The sequence below is a fragment of the Panthera uncia genome (genome assembly GCF_023721935.1).
Source record: "Panthera uncia isolate 11264 chromosome C1 unlocalized genomic scaffold, Puncia_PCG_1.0 HiC_scaffold_4, whole genome shotgun sequence".
Classification (NCBI taxonomy): Eukaryota; Metazoa; Chordata; class Mammalia; order Carnivora; family Felidae; genus Panthera; species Panthera uncia.
Genome location: NW_026057585.1, coordinates 93814529 through 93830263, shown reverse-complemented (window position 1 = coordinate 93830263; position 15735 = coordinate 93814529). Strand labels below are relative to the sequence as shown.

At 53.9% G+C, this 15735-nt stretch overlaps 1 protein-coding gene across 2 annotated transcripts in view; it reads left to right on the top strand.

Annotated features, from left to right (window-relative positions):
- The first annotated feature begins 8386 nt into the window (after nt 1-8386).
- The window catches only part of TMEM51 (transmembrane protein 51), a 54478-nt gene continuing 47129 nt past the window's right edge, over nt 8387-15735 (top strand). For both annotated transcript variants that reach the window (XM_049618040.1, XM_049618038.1), the window contains exon 1: nt 8387-8657. The gene's annotated coding sequence lies outside the window, so the exon portion shown is untranslated. The remainder of the gene's footprint in view (nt 8658-15735) is intronic.

Below are 15735 nucleotides of genomic sequence, written 5' to 3'. Positions count from 1 at the left end.
GTCATTCTTGGCGGTCAAAACTCGATGGGGGGTCGCTACTGGCATCTAGTAGGTGGAGGTCAGGGAAGCCGCTAACCATCCCACCGTGCACAGGGCAGCCCCCCAGTAAAGATTTATCCCGCCCGGATGCCAAGAGCATCAAGGTTGCAAGACTCTGGTCTAAACAGTCCTAAGAGTCACGGGCAAAGACAGCAAGTACTGAGACAGCACAGTGTCGTCTTGAACTTCCGCCCCCGTAGACACAATTATTTGCGTGACAGGCATGGTGAAGGCAGGTACGTTGTTGGTTGGTGGCTGATAGAGGGACAGTATGAAGTACCATCACCCCCACTCTATCAATACTAGGAGGCTTTTCCGCAGGGGATGAGGGCACAGGGACGGCTTGGGTGGTAGGAGACCAAGCCCGGAGGGCTGCCTGAAAGAGGATACGGAACATGCGGGAGGATCAGGCCTCTGCTACAGGCTCTCTTCCCCCATTTCTCTTGAACACGCAAAGCCGTTTTAGGAACAGGGAAGCAGGCAGGACATTCAGTCCACATCATGGAGTGTGCAAGAGACATAACTTCGGTTTTTCACAACTGGGCTTAGTTTCTTAAAAAATTTTTTAAACCTGTTTATTTATTTTTGAGAGACAGAGCACCAGCTGGGGAGGGGCAGAGGGAGAGGGAGAGGGAGACACAGAATCCGAGGCAGGCTCCAGGGTCTGAGCTGTCAGCACAGAGCCCGACGCGGGGCTCGAACTCACGGACCGTGAGATCGTGACCTGAGCTGAAGTCGGATGCTTAACCGACTGAGCCGCCCAGGCGCCCCACAACTAGGCTTAATTTCTGTTTCAAGTCCCCGTTCTGCTGGGCGGGAGACGCTGAATCACAGTTAATCAGAGTCTGCCCACCGCTTGTTCTGGGTTGTGTCCGTATCTCTTTTCCTGGTGAAGGGAGCTCACAGAGTTCCAAGCCCCGGGCAGGGGCCCGCGGCAACCTGGCCTTCTCTGGCACCTGCTGAGATGGCCTCATTTCCGTCTTCCGGGTGGCAGACGTGCCCTCCCAGCCTCCTGGAAGCCCTCTCTTCACCCAGCTTCTCCATCTTTCTTCTCTCGGCCTCTTCGCAGGCACACGGGAGACATTGGCAGGGCCTGTCACAGGCCCTGTCACTCTGAGGGCACAGGCGTCTCAGCCCCTCTGCCAACCACTCCGTGACCATCCCCTCCCACGCCATACGGGGTGAGAGACACCTGGGCTCCCCCCCCCCCAACCCACACCCACTCTCACAGCTGGCACAGGGCCATCGCTCCCGCCACCACTCACCTCTGTGGAGACCCACGTCCTCATGACTGTTTCCACCCTCCTCGGCCCCTCTGCGCGGACCCCCAGCCCAGAGACATCTGACCTTATCCAGGTCTGGGCAAATGATTGTTGGATCTTAGTCCAACATTGTTGCTCAGTCCAGTGATTGTCGCTTAGTCTCCAAACCTTTTGTTAATGCCATAAACTTTACGTATGCCCGGGGCTCCCACTTTTGAAACTCGAAGCTCGGGTTCTTACGACGCCAAAGTCTTGATTCTTGATACTCAGAAATGGTATCTCTGCTTTTCTGCTGAATCTGGCTTAGCCCGAAGAAGAGCCACTGGCTGAAACAGCAAAGGGGAGAGAAAAAAACAAAACCGGGGGCGCCTGGGTGGCTCCGACGGTTAAGCGTCCGACTTCAGCCCAAGTCACGATCTCACGGTCCGTGGGTTCGAGCCCCGCGTCGGGCTCTGTGCTGACGGCTCGGAGCCTGGAGCCTGCTTCCGATTCTGTGTCTCCCTCTCTCTCTTGGCCCCTCCCCTGCTCATGCTCTGTCTCTCTCTGTCTCTCAATAACAAATATTTTAAAAAGTTTTTTTAAATAAAAAAGAAAAAAAACAAAACCACTTTCGTCAATATCACTCCAGCAGTATGTGTGGAATGGATGAAAGACACTGTCGTGCTTTGGGTCCTTCTCAGCCAGCGGAAGCTGAGTCTCAGTTCACAGACTCCTCTCCCACCCTCCAAACCCGGATCCCGAGTCCCTGAGAGCATCGCGGGCCACACTAGCATGAGAGCTAGTGTGGAGAGAAGTGTGTGGGCACACAGAGCACAGGCAGCCTGGGTTCACAGCCGGGCGCCAGCAACGACCAGCTGAGTGAGCTTGAAAAAGTCACTTAACCTCTCTGTGTCTCAGTTTCCTCGTCTGGACAAGGGGGGCAGAGCACAGTACCTTCTTCCTAGGGTTACAAGGATGATTAACGAGACCGTACTTGGGACGTGCGTGGGATGGTGCCCGGCAAGTAGTTAGCACAGTGTAAACGTCGCTGCTATTGTCATGACTTACTTATCCTAGAAGTGAATGGGTTTCCCGGAATCCAAGTCACCCAGGACCTGTTGCTGGCGGTTTCCCGCGTAGTTATCTATGTGGTGACTTGACCCGGAGAGGATCAGGGCCTCCGTGCCTGGCCTCTAGCACTGTGTTCAGCCGTTTGCAAGAGCTTCAAAGGGATTCTCTTAGGATCCTTTCATTGCAGGAAAGGGAAACTCATCAGACCAGTTTAAGTAAAAACAAGGAAACCCACGGGGAAAACAAGAATGCTGCTCAAGCACTAAGAGCTGGAAGGAAGGCGGAGAGCAATCCAGGAGGCTTCTCTCTCCGGCTCTCTCTGCAGCCGGCTTCCTGCCTCTGTTTGACCGGGTGGCCTCCCAGCACCTGCGGGTGCCTTGGCCACTTCTTCCTCTTGGCAGAAACTCCACTTGGTTCGGGGGTCTGCACCAACCCCCGTGATCCCAGGTGAATCCTGAGAGCCCACAACGCTTTCAAAGGCCCTCGTCGGTGACGGGTTTCAGAATGAGTCCCCGTGAGGGAGATATCAAGCAAGTTCCCAGGGAGCTTCTGGGAAAGGTTTCATCACTGATGGAAAAGCGACCGCAGAAGAGTGACAGGGCCTGCAGCCTGAGGGAGTGATGAGCAAGGCTGAGCAGTTAGGAAGTCCTCGTATCCTGGGCAAGAAGTCTGGACTCGGTGCTAGGGCCCTGGGGAACCGCGGCTCAGGCCTATGTGTCACAGTGCTAACCGTGCGACACGGAGAAGACCTTCCAGGGGACGGGCTGGGAGCAGGGACGCCAGTGAGGAAGCAGCTGGACGAACCACACTGCAGAGGAGACACAGAAGAAGGTTCTAGGGGATGGGGCACCAAGAACATGGGTGATAAGGAGAGGGAATCGGGGCTGTCTGTGCTCACGGGCCTCAAGACGCTGTGCTCTAATGCTGTGAGGCCCTCACCAGCTCCATCCTGGGCTGTCTGATTCGTCCACACAGACCCAGTTACACTGGCAACTCAGGTAGAGACGTATTTTTTGACACGCACATTTTTCAGGAAATGGGGTGAACACGGTTTCATTTAAGCCGACAGTCCCACTACCCGATTTCACCGTGCACTCTGTGAGCACAATGTCTCCGTCACGCAGCCCTGATTCAAGCTTCCGAGAGGCTGGCTCAGTATGTCACAGGTGACGCCCGCACGCAAGACACATCCCTTCCCAGTGACTAATGTGAACCGCTCCAGATGAAGGCCACGTTCCAAGTACACGTACGTATGGGATTTACTGCTGACTCTGGCAAGAGTCACGCAGTGGAGACATTGCTCAGCCCCTCAAGGGTTTAGAAATGAGCCGCGTCAAGAGTAAATGGGAAGGAGTCACCTGCTCAGAATGGACTAAAGGAAAAGAGAGGCGGCAGGGAAGGCACAGGAGCAAAGGGTCCTGGCCTCCTTTTTTTTTTCTTCGTTTATGCTATTAATTTAATACATTCTTATTGAAAAAAATTATGTCCCCCATCACAGACACACACACACACACACACACATTTTCACTTTTCAATTTCTAAGGGTAACCAGAGTTTGGTTTCATTCCTCCCATGCATTTTCTTTTCTTTTTTTTTTTTTAATATGTATTTATTAAGTAACCTCTGCACCCAACATGGGGCTCGAATTTACAACTCCAAGATCACCTGCTCTACCAACTGAGCCAGCCAGGCACCCCTTCCATGCATTTTCTATGCATAAGTAAAATATATGTGCCTACATCTTAAAAAATAAAACCGTTTGTGTGGCATGATCATGTTCAGTCCCTTGCCTTTCTCAGTTAATGATACATGTTGGATACTCTTCCCTGTCAGATAGCTCTTTCTCCTTCTTTTTCACGTCCACATAGCATTCCGGCACAAGCCCACACCAGAATTTATTCAGCTCTCTTCTGGTGGCATTCAGGTTGGTAACCGTTTTTCGCTGTTATAAGTAGTCAGCCATGAAAATCCTTGAACACCTGTTCTTGAGAACCTGGGTGAGTTCTACGTGGTTATCTATTCCTCTAGGTAGATTTTCAGCTTCACTTCCTGACAGATTGAGGACTAGTCACCAGCCAGAGACAGTCTAATATTTTAAATTAGCATCTTGCCCACTCAGCCCGAGAGAGCAGAAATGTTTGCCAGGAGAATGCTCAGAGAAGCATCTTCTCCTCTTAGAATCCAGACGTTTGGAAAGGGACAGGCTGGTGCCCCAAGTGATCGTGTTCAGATGGCGCTGGTTCCTGCAAAGTAGGTATTATTAGCACCAATTAAAAAAATTTTTTTTTAATATTTATTTACCTTTGAGAGAGATAGAGAGACAACAGTGTGAGCAGGGGAGGGGCAGAGAGAGAGAGGGAGACACAGAATCCGAAGCCGGCTCCAGGCTCTGAGCTGTCAGCACAGAGCCCGATGCGGGGCTTGAACTCCTCAACTGCAAGATCGTGATCTGAGCCAAAGTAGGATGCTTATCCGGCTGAGCCACCCAGGCACCCCTTAGCATCACTGTTTCTACAGATGAGGAAATTGAGGTTCAGAGGGGACAAGATATCTTCCCAGCATCACACAACTCATAAGCAGCAGAGGACCCAGAAACGAAAAGACGGAGCTAATGAAATCCCAGCCTCATCCTAAATTCATGGTTCAGGCCGGATCACGGTGCCTCTCAGGAGAAGAGATTGATGGTGGACAAAGGTAGGCGTCTACATCTGTCTACATGGCTGAGTTCGCAAGACCTGTTAGTTTCCTGTGGCTTCTGCAACAAACCACCACAAACTTCATGGCTTAGAACAACACGAGTTCATTATCGTACAATTCTAGAGGTCAGAAGTCCAAACTCTGTCTCGGTGGCTAAAAGTAAGGTGTCAGCAAAGCCGTGCTCCTTCTGGAAGGCCCAGGGGAGAATCCATCACTGACCTTTTCCACCTTCTAGGAGCTTCTAGCACATTCCTAGGCTCATAGTCCCTCCCAGGACACATCGCTCTGCCCTCTGCTTCCACCACTACATCTCTTTCTCTGACCCTCATGCCTCCCTCTTCTAAGAACCCGTGACGACACCCAGTCCACCAGGATAATCCAGAATAATCACCCCGTGTCAAGGGCCTTAACTGAATCATATCTGCAAAATCCCTTTTACCATGTAAGGTAACGCATCTGCATTCGAATGGACATTTGAATATGAGTGTCTTTGGGCAGCCCTGATCCTTCCTGTCCCCTGGAATTCCTAGCCTAGTGGTTAACACCAAGCACATACATCAGTTCAAATCCTGGTCCTCCCACTTGTTAGCAGATGGAGGTGTGTAATTTCTCTGAGTCTCAGTTAGCCTGGCCTGAAACACCAAAATAATAGAATTTCCCTTCTAAGGCTGTTTTAGGATTAAACAATACAATGTTCCAGAACTCTTGAAACATAGTGCTCAGTAAATGGGAATCATTTCTGGGGGCAGTCTTCCCCCACTGCCTGTTATGGTCACGGCTAACAGAATTTCCACCGTTCGAGACTTACTTCTTTGGCTCTTTCCCCAAGGACATATCTTGGGCCCTTGTCAGTCAAGTCTGGCTCCTCAATAAGACCCAGCGAACCAGAGAGAATCAGAGAAACTCACCGTGTAGAGGGAAAGGGCTGCGAAGGGTAGGATGACAAGGAGAGATGTGGCAAAAAAAAAAAAAAAAAAAAAAAAAAAAAAAAAATAACTTTGCCAGTTTCTAGTTTTGCCTGTGGCTCTGCTTTGGATGGGAATTTCTCCAGCCTCTCCCCAGATTAGCCGGGGTGAGCTGCCTAAAAGGAACACTCTGAGGATGATTTGCTGAGATAGACCTGCCCGGTTAGGTTTGCAGCAGAGCTGGGTGGCTCTGGAGTAGGATCCAGGCGTGGAAAAGTACTGACGCCCTTGGCCTGCAGGTAGGAGCTGCAGCCGCTGTCTGAAATGATTGTCCCCAGTCCAGGCCTCTCCAAAGTCGGCCTTGCAGAGTGAAATGAAAGCCAGATTCTGGGTCTTATCTGAAAGTGGGACTGTTTCCCATCAACTATTTGGAGACTGGAAGTTTCCCAAATTCACGGTCTAAACTTGGTGATGGAATATACAGCCCTCCGATGTGAGCTTGTCAGCACAGGCACCTGCCTACACAGAGAGTTCTCCCCATTCAATAAAATAATGTGACTATTTGGGGCTCTCATTCATCCCCCCAAAAAATTAATTGAGCACCTGCCGAGGGCCAGGAGAAGTGGGCGGGACACAGCGGTCCCTATCCTCAAGGAGAGCAGGAGGCAGGCTTGTAAAGAGTTATGTCACCGTGCAGAGTGTGACAGAAGCGACTTCTTTTCCTGAAGGACAGACAGGAGAAGCAGGGAACCTTGTCTCAAGGGGGAGAGTGCGTGCACAGTGACAAGGAGTTCTCCCAAAGCAGGGAGAGCGCGGGCTTTGGAGCCCACGAGCTGGGATCTAACTCCTGATACTTCCCAGCTGTGTGGCCTTGGGCAATTGGTGACCTCACCTTTCAGAGCCTCAGCTTTCTCTTCTATAAAATGGGTGTAACCCAAAAGTATCTCTGAGGTTGTTAAAAGGATTAAGTGGGCTGGGCAGTGAGTAGCTGCCTGGCAACAGGCCCATAGTGAGGATGTGAGAGATAGTTGTTACTGTCATACTCATGGAGACGCATCACTGTTTCCCTAAATGCTTTCCTCACCCCCAAATCACAAGACAGCCCCAAATATGCCTATTTGTGGACACGAGGGTCCTGTTCCACGGCGACTGTTCAAGTTAAAAGGCAACAATGGGGGAAAAAAATACCCACATGGGACAACATAAGTATACACACGTTTGGATGATGCCCACCCATGAACTTGGCAGTTTGGAAGTGAACTCCATTGGATTCCACCAGGGTGTCTAATTTCATCCCGGACACAGCCGATTCCCAATAGGAGGCGCCTTCTGTCCTCAGGGATAGTCTCTGATACCCGGCCAGCTGCCTATTGGCTTTTCTCAGGGTTTGAACTTCAAAGAACTGAACCGAGAAGGGGACCCCGGCCTGTCCTCTCTTGGAACTCAAACAACCTAAGATTGGGAGAGGAGGCGGCTTCCCTTCTCCCCCTGTGTTCAGAATCCAGCTTCTTTTGCGGTCTGGCTGAGATCAATTTGGGCGCCGCACAGGTTCCAGGGCAAACCTCCAGGTGCGGGGGGCAGAGGCGCCCTCGCCAGCTCGGGCTTACCCTCCCCAGAGCCAGGTCTCAGGCAGCGGTTCTGAGGCGCTAAACAGAGGTGGGCCGCCGCCCGCATCCCGGTGGTCGGGACGACGACAGCCCGTGTTCCACCGGGAAAGTTCTCCGGAAAGCTGGGAACGAGCACCGGGCAGGCGAAATTCTCCGGCCAGGGCGCCCGCACCCCGTATGCAGGCGCGGGCTCCCCGAAGGGGCTCCACCCGGGGCCGGGCCACCGGGAACCCGCAGGGGGTGCTCAGGGGACCGGGGAGGGGTGGGCGACCGGGCGGAGGGCAGGAGCCGACTCGCTTTTTAAAAACCTGCTTCCTTCTTCCCCGACTCCACCCATCAGTCACCTCGCAAACCACCGGCCCAGGGCGGTGCGGGCGGGCCCCGGCGCCCCGAACACGCCCTAGGGTGGAGAGGGAGGCGGCAGCCTCCCCGGGAAGTGGGGGTCGAGGCCGGCGCACCGGGCGGCCAGGTGAGTGTCCCGCCAGGTAGAGGCGCGGCAGGCGGGTCCGCAGGGCCGTACCAGCCTCCGGGGCGGAGGAGTCTCCCAGCGCTACTTAACCCTTAACTAACCTGGACTCCCGGCCCGAGTCACCCTCCCCCCCTCCCACCCCCACGTCCCGTTCCGCGGCCCCGGGTTGGGGAGGTTTGGACCCTGCTCCCTCCCCCCATCCCTGCTTCGCCAACTCCTAGCGGCAGGGGGCGGGGGAGGACTTGGCCTAGCGTCCCCGCCCGGCACTCCCCCAGCCCACCCGAGGACGTGGGTGCCGCCGGCCCGGGGGTGGCGCGGAGGGCAGGGCGGGAGGGTCGACCGGTGGGCGGCGCCTCTCCAGGCCCGAGTCCGCTCGGGGCCGGCGCCGCCCTCGGCCTCTCGCCGTCCCTCCCTCCTGCACGCCGGCGCCTCGAGGCTGCGCTTCCTGCGTCCCCATCCCGGTCCCGGCGCGGGCGGTGCGCCCTCTCCGCCACCGCCTCGCTGGGTCGGGACTCCCCGAGCCCTGGGATCACAGCGCCCCGGAAGAGGCAGCCCGAGGGGACGGGGTCGTGGAGCCCCCGGTCCCCGGTAGTGCGACCGTGACCGAGCTGGCCCCGCAGCCGCCCGGGTGAGTCTGCGCCGCCGCGCCTTCCGCTCCGCGGCGCCCGGCGGAGTGAGTGTTGGCTCCCCGCCCGGCCGGGGAGGGAGTCGAGGGCAGTCTGGGTCTGTCCGTCCGTCCGTCCGTCCGTCCGGGAGCTTCCTGTCCCGGGTCTGCGGCCGGGAGGACTCGGAACCCGCAGTCGCCGGAGCCGCGCCCCAGCGGTGCGGGACCCCCCGCCTCCCGGCATCGCGCTGGCCTCGGCCGGGGGAAGGCGGCCGGCCTCCGGGGCTCCCCGTGGGCGGGGACAGGTGCCCTCCGCCTGGCGGGTTTCGAACCCTTGGCCTCCCCCAAGAGGCACCTTCCACCCGTGCTTAGAGCCGAGCTTCCCAGGAAGTCCCCGGAAACCACCCTGGCGCTGCCCGATGGACCCCCCTTCTCCCATCCCTAACTTTTGTGGAAATCGAGGCTTTTCAGGGATTTCGATTGGAGTGTGTGTTTCACGTACTAGAAAAAAAAAAAAAAAACGGTGAGAAATCGGGCGCGAGCAAAGTGGGGTGAAACTCAGTTTTTTCGCTGTTCAATGCGCATGACAGGCCCCTGGGCTGAGGCGGGGGCACTCGTGCCTGGCACACAGCAGGTACTTGCCTGCCGTCCAACCCAGATCTTTTGTCTGCTTCCTGACGGGAGACGTGTGGCCTGGGAGCGCCAAGTCTGGTTGACAGGGATGGTCACCTAGAGAAAGCAAGCTTTCCGTAACCGAGAGGTGGGGGGACAGGGAACCTGGATGTCCTTACGGTTCCCCGGCCGGTCGCTGCCGTGCGGCACCTGTGCTCTCTCGGTTGAGCTTGGGTGGCCCCCGGCCAGATCCCTCCAAGCCGCGCGGGTGGTCCGGGCCCTGGGAACCCAGGAGCCGCGGGAGCGGCGGGGGCGGGGCCCGGGTGGGCGGGGCCGCGGCGGCGGGGGCGGGGCCGGGGTCAGCCCAGAAGTGCCACTGGAGAGGGGTTACCCTGCAGGGCTGGATTTTGGTTTTCGTTCTGCGTGGTTTGTTTGGAGCATAGCTTCTGTAGTTGAAAGGTCGGCTCTGGGACCTGTGAACGGCTTTTGCGCTTTGGAGACTTGTCACACGAGGATCTCGTCCTAAGTTTATAGGAAGACGTGGAATTGGGAAGGAGCCCCTTTCCCTCCAAACACTTCCTCTGCAGCCTGCCAGAGGTACTGCCCCGCCTGGGAGAAAAGGCAGAAGAGAGAGGAAGGGGAGGAGGCTGGCGGTGTATCTGCTCCTCAGGAGGTTCTGTCCAGGGGTTGGGTGGTTGGGACCTCCTGGGAGCTGCGCGAGGGCCAGGCCTGCCCCAGGGATGCAGGGCCCAGGGGCCTTAAAAGCTCCCAGCCTCGTGACTGGTAAATGACAAGCATTGCTGGGAGGCGGTGATACAGTCAGGCCCCAGCACTGGCTCACTGTGTGTGACCTGCCTCACCGAGCCTCGGTTTCTTCATCTGTACTCTGGGAATGATGCCCTCCTAAGTGGGACCTTCATGCCTAGCCCCTAGCAAGTATTCTGTAGGAAATGATGTCACAGGGCTTAGAAGAGAACAAGAGACAGAAAAGAACTCGGGCTGAGGTGTGCCAGGAGGTCCTGCTAAAAAAAGAATGTTGGAATATTGAACAGTGTATCAGTCCCCCAGGGAGAGGGAGGAAGGGTGTCTGGGTCGATGGAACAGCATAAGCAAAGGCCCAGAGGTGCGGGGGTAATGGGGCGTGCTGGGCCTGGAGGGCTGTGCTCAGGCAGTGGCAGGCAGGTTTGTGGGAAGGTGGAGAAAGTCAAGGGAACGGAGCGGCTGGAATGAGCTAGACTGAATAGGCAGGGGGCTGGTCGTTACAGATGGGACTTTCTCACGTGAGCGCCTTGGAGTCATCCAACAGCTGGTGACAGAGTGCCTTCCGTGGCCCAGGCACTGTTCTAGGTGCTCGGTATGGATCACTGAACAAGAAAGACGCAAGGGAGTCATTCGATCCCGTTGATATGCGAGGAAGATAACTCTGGCTGTGTGAAGTCACATGAGAGTTTGGGGAAGGCTGCTGGGGGCAGGGGGTGGGAGGAGGCGGACCTCTAGGCTGGGGGCAGTGGGAATGAAGCAGGGGGTGCTGGAGTGGAGACCCACACAGGAGGCGGAGATTAACACACGGTCTTAACACGTGCCCGCTGGTCAAGGGTGACGTTTGTGGATTTGGTGTGGGGTCCAAGCTGCCAGCCTGTCTTCTACCAGAGAGAGCGGGCGAGTGCCCGGGACCTTGGCAGGGTCCAAGCGCCCGTCCTCCCCGCCCCCCCACCCCCCCCCCCCCACCCGTCGCTTCCCCGCTCCCTGGCTCCAGGAGGCACAAGACCCAGGAGCTTCTGTGTGAAGAATGGCAAAGCTGGAGGCTGAGCCAGGAGCCCGCCTCCTGGGCAACCTGCCTCTTTCAGGGCTCCTGTTTTTCGGGTCATGGTTCTGGTAAATGTTCTCTCCCTCTGTGGGCCTGGCAGTAAAACCCTGCAGAGCCCCAGGGCTGGACGAGGCTGAAGCATGAAGGGCTTTGGCTCTGGGCCTCTCTTCCCCGGGGCTCCAAATTAAGGTGGAATTCGAGGGACCCAGCAGAGTTTTCTCCCTAAGCACTAGGAAAGTTCCAGAATGTGGTGAAGGGTCTGCTTCTGGCTCCGGGCTTTTGCTTTCACTTTGGTTGTGAAGCTTGGATGGGTCATTCTCGCCACTGGCAGCTGTAAGAGAACCTTCCGTGTTGGATGGAAGTTACCCTTTGCTTGGAGAGGGGCCACACTGTCTTTCACCTGCCACAGGAGGACCCTAGAATGCCTTGGGTGCAAGGGACCACGCTCATTTGATGAGTAAAACTCAGAGTGGGGAGGAATGCCTGGGGGGCTCAGTCAGTTAAGAGTCCAACTCTTGATTTCGGCTCAGGGCGTGATCTCACATTTCAGTTCGTGAGTTCGAGCCCCACATCGGGCTCCATGCTACTTGGGATTCTCTCTCTCTCTCCATTTCTCTCTCCCGTGCATGCTCGCTCTCTCTCTTGCTCTGTCTCTCTCTCAAAATAAATAATAAAAGACTTAAAAAAAAAAAAAAACTCAGAGAGGGGAAGGGCACGCAGCAGCAGAACTGGGACGGAAACCCACCTGACCGCTCTAGGGTCGTCTGCGTTCTCCCAGGAGGTCTGACCGCAATCAGGTCAGAGACTTGTTTTAGAGCCCAGTTTAGCACAGGTTTGGTGGTTTCTCAGGATGTCTGTCTTGCTTCATATAGAGTCTCGCTTCTCCCCAGCCTGGACAGGTGGCCCGCTTGGCCTGTTAACAGTTTTTGTTCTCCTTCTCTTGGATCGAGCCCTTGGCACACTGGCTGCCTCTCCTGGGAGCTCTGGCTCCCCAAAGAAACAGGTTGCTTGTTCGGGTTTCCCCGTTTCAGCCCAGACTGCCCCAAGACCCTGGCCAGAGGCAGCCCTCCCAGGGGCTGTGCTGAGCTCTCCCACTAGCTGTGGCCTCAGACTGATTCTTGACTCCTCCCTCCCCTCAGTCCCAACCCTTATCTCCAGAGGCCGATTGGCCCTGCCTTCCATCCAGAGTTGTTTACTTGGGCTGAGCTGCCAACAGTCCCCTTATTCTCTCTTGCCCTAGATTTATCAGCCTTTGCAGCCCTTAAACCTGAATGCCTGGCTCTTAGAATATCGGAGCCAGAGGGGACTTCAGCCGTCAGAAAGTCTAGTCTGTTTCTTTTTTTTTTTTTTTTTTTTTTTCCAACGTTTTTTATTTATTTTTGGGACAGAGAGAGACAGAGCACGAACGGGCGAGGGGCAGAGAGAGAGGGAGACACAGAATCATCGGAAACAGGCTCCAGGCTCCGAGCCATCAGCCCGGAGCCGGACGCGGGGCTCGAACTCACGGACCGCGAGATCGTGACCTGGCTGAAGTCGGACGCTTAACCGACTGCGCCACCCAGGCGCCCCTCCAGGATGGTTCTTGAAAAACAAAACAAACAAACAGAAACAAGACAGTAAAGTCAGAGGACCCCGTCTCCAGAAGCCGCTTTCTCTCTCTGCTCCACCCTGGCAGGTGTTCTTGGAGGCCACCACCGTGACCTGTCTAGGACGAGCAAATGCTGAGGGCCCTGGAAGACGGGGGAGGAGGATGCATAACAAGGAGTAGATACCTTGACAATTTCAAGTAGATACCTTGACAATTTCAAACCCCCCCACCCCCACCCCATGGTAACGCCAGGGGGTAAGCCAGTGATGAAGCTTTTTGCTGCCCCTGTAAAAGTTCCCTACAAGGTACCCACGGATGGACAGGCTTTTAAAGTTGTTTTCTCCCCCGGAGTGCAAGGGAAGTGCATGCCCCTGGTAGAAAACCTGGACGGAAAACCTCGCCATATGCTGGCAACCACTGTTGATATTTTGGTGTTCATGCAGATTGTTTGCTTGCTTGCCTGCTTGCGCTGCTGTTTAATATCCTGGCTTTTCAGTTCATCATCATGACCGGTATTTTCCCCAGTGAGAGTTTTTCCCCACCGGTTCTAACCCGCCAGTCTCCCATGCTTCTGCTAGCTGGTGGCCGGAGGGTACTCAGGAGGCCAGCCTTTTGTGGCTCTGTAGGAACACTCCAGCAACCAAAATCTTGTAACGCTTTGCAACTTCTCCACCCCGTGGGATTTCAGGGGGCCATGTCTCTGCACCGCCATGGTGTTTGGGAAAGGGCTCTGTTTACAAAATCGAAAGCAAAAATCTCTTCTTAGGGAGCCTCTTAGAAATGGAGGAGGTTAGCCATCCGGGCGGGATGGGTGTGATCCAAAGATTATAGGGAGGAAGGTGAAAGCTTTGTTTCCTCTGTTTCCTGTGATTTTTTTTTTTTTTCCTGTGTTCGGTTTTAACCCAGCCAGGTACTCTCACCCGCTCTTACCACCCCTTGCCCTGAATCTTCCCAGGATTAGGCCCTGGGGTGGCAAGTGCGGGTCCCTGGGAAAATCAAGACTGTATTTGGTTTGCCTGCCTCTTGGACAGCAAGTATTTCTATGGCAAACATGAGCAGAGAATTTGGTACCCACTCAGGTGACCCAGGTTGGCCACTTCACCTTTGGGACTGGTTCTCCCGGCAGCTCTCGGACTCTTAACAGGATCACAGCTTTGTTAATGCCCTATAAATTGCCAATACTAGAAATGATCCGGGAGATCCCTTAGGCTGATGCCTACAGACTGCGGGCGGCAACTAAGTGGGGTTTAAAATCAGTTACGTAGGGGTGCCTGGGTGGCTCGGTCGGTTGAGCTTCTGGCTTTGGCTCAGGTCATGATCTCAAGGTCCACAAGTGGGAGCCCCGCTTCGGGCTCTGTGCTGACAGCTCGGAGCCTGGAGCCTGCTTCGGATTCTGTGTCTCCTTCTCTGTCTGCCCCTCTCTCGCTCGCACTCTGTCTCTCTCTCTCTCTCAAAAGTCAACAAACATGAAAAACAAATTTTTTTAATAAAAAAAATAAAAAATAACTAAGATCAGTTACGTAGTTTTCCACTAGCTTTCTAAAAGTGAAATAGAAGAAAGCAGACCAGAAAAGAAAGTGCATCCCCTGTCCTGAGAAGTCTTCTTTAGTAAGACTGTCACGTCAGGTGACAGACAGTATGTGGACAAGCACCGAGTCACCAGATAAATATATTTCCAGCTGCGTGGTCAGAACCTTGGGCAGAGATGCTGCCGTCCATTGGGTTTCTTTTTTAATTGAGGTACAGATAACATACAACATTATACGAGTTGCAGGTATACGACACAGTGATTTGACCTTTGTGTGTGTCGCAAAATGATCAACACGGCCAAATTACCATCTGTCACCTGCCGAAGTTTGTACAGTGTTATTGACTATATTCCCCATGCCGTACGTTACACCCCCGGTGACTTATTTATTTTGTGACCTTATCCATTTTACGGGAAGTACAAACTTCCCCCACCTGACTGCTCTCTCCCCTGTAGCCACCACCGCTCTGGTCTGTGTATCCATGAGCCTGGGGTTTGTTTTGTTTTCTTTGTTTTGTTTTTTAGATTCCACACATTTGTGAAATCAGGTGGTATTTGTCTTTCTCTAACTTATTTCACTTTGCCTAATACTCTGGAGGTGGACACGTGTTGTTGCGAATGGCAAGGTTTCATTCTTTCTTAGGGCCGAGTAGTATTCATTTGTATGTATCAATGAATATATGTACATAAAATACATACATACATATAAATGAATATATGCATCGCATCTTCTCTATCTGCCCACCCTCGGATGGACCCTTAGGTTGTTTCCATGTCTTGGCTGTTGCGAATAATACTGCAGCGAACATATGGGTGCATGTATGTTTTCAAATTAGTGCTGTTTTCTTTGTATACAATACCCAGCAGTGAAATTGCTGGATCGTAGGGTTGTTCTAGTTTTCATTTTTGAGGAACCTCCATACTGTCTTCCACAGCGGCCGCACCAACTTACGTTCCCACCGACGGTGCGCAAGGATTCCCTTTTTCCTCCACATCCTTGCCAGCGTTTATGACTTCTCATCTTTTTGATGACGGCCATTCTGACAGATGTGACGTGATATCTCGTGGCGGTTTTGACTCGCATTTCCTGATGGTGAGTGACGTTGAGCTTCTTTTCATGTGTCTGTTGGCCATCTGGATGTCTTTTTTGGAAAAGGGTCTTGGATCGGCTGCTCATTTGTTCATCAGATTCGTTGGGGGTTTCTTTTGTTATTGAGCTGTATGGGCTCTTTATATATTTTGGATATTCACCTCTATTCAGATAGATGGTTTGCAAATGTCGTCTCCCATTCGGGAGGTTTTCTTTTCGTTTTGTGGATGGTTTTCCGTGCCGTGCGAAAGCTTTCGGTTTGCCATATGCCAATTGTTTGTTTTTGCTTTTGTTTTCTCTGCCTTTGGAGTCAGATCCAAAAAGACATCGCTTAAACCAATGTCAGGGAGCTTACTGCTTCCGTTTTCTCCTAGGAGTTTTGTGGATTCAGGTCTTACATTCAAGTCTTTAATCCATTGTGAGTTAACTTGTGTATATGCTGTAACAGCCCACTGCTTTTTATACTGTGATCCCGGG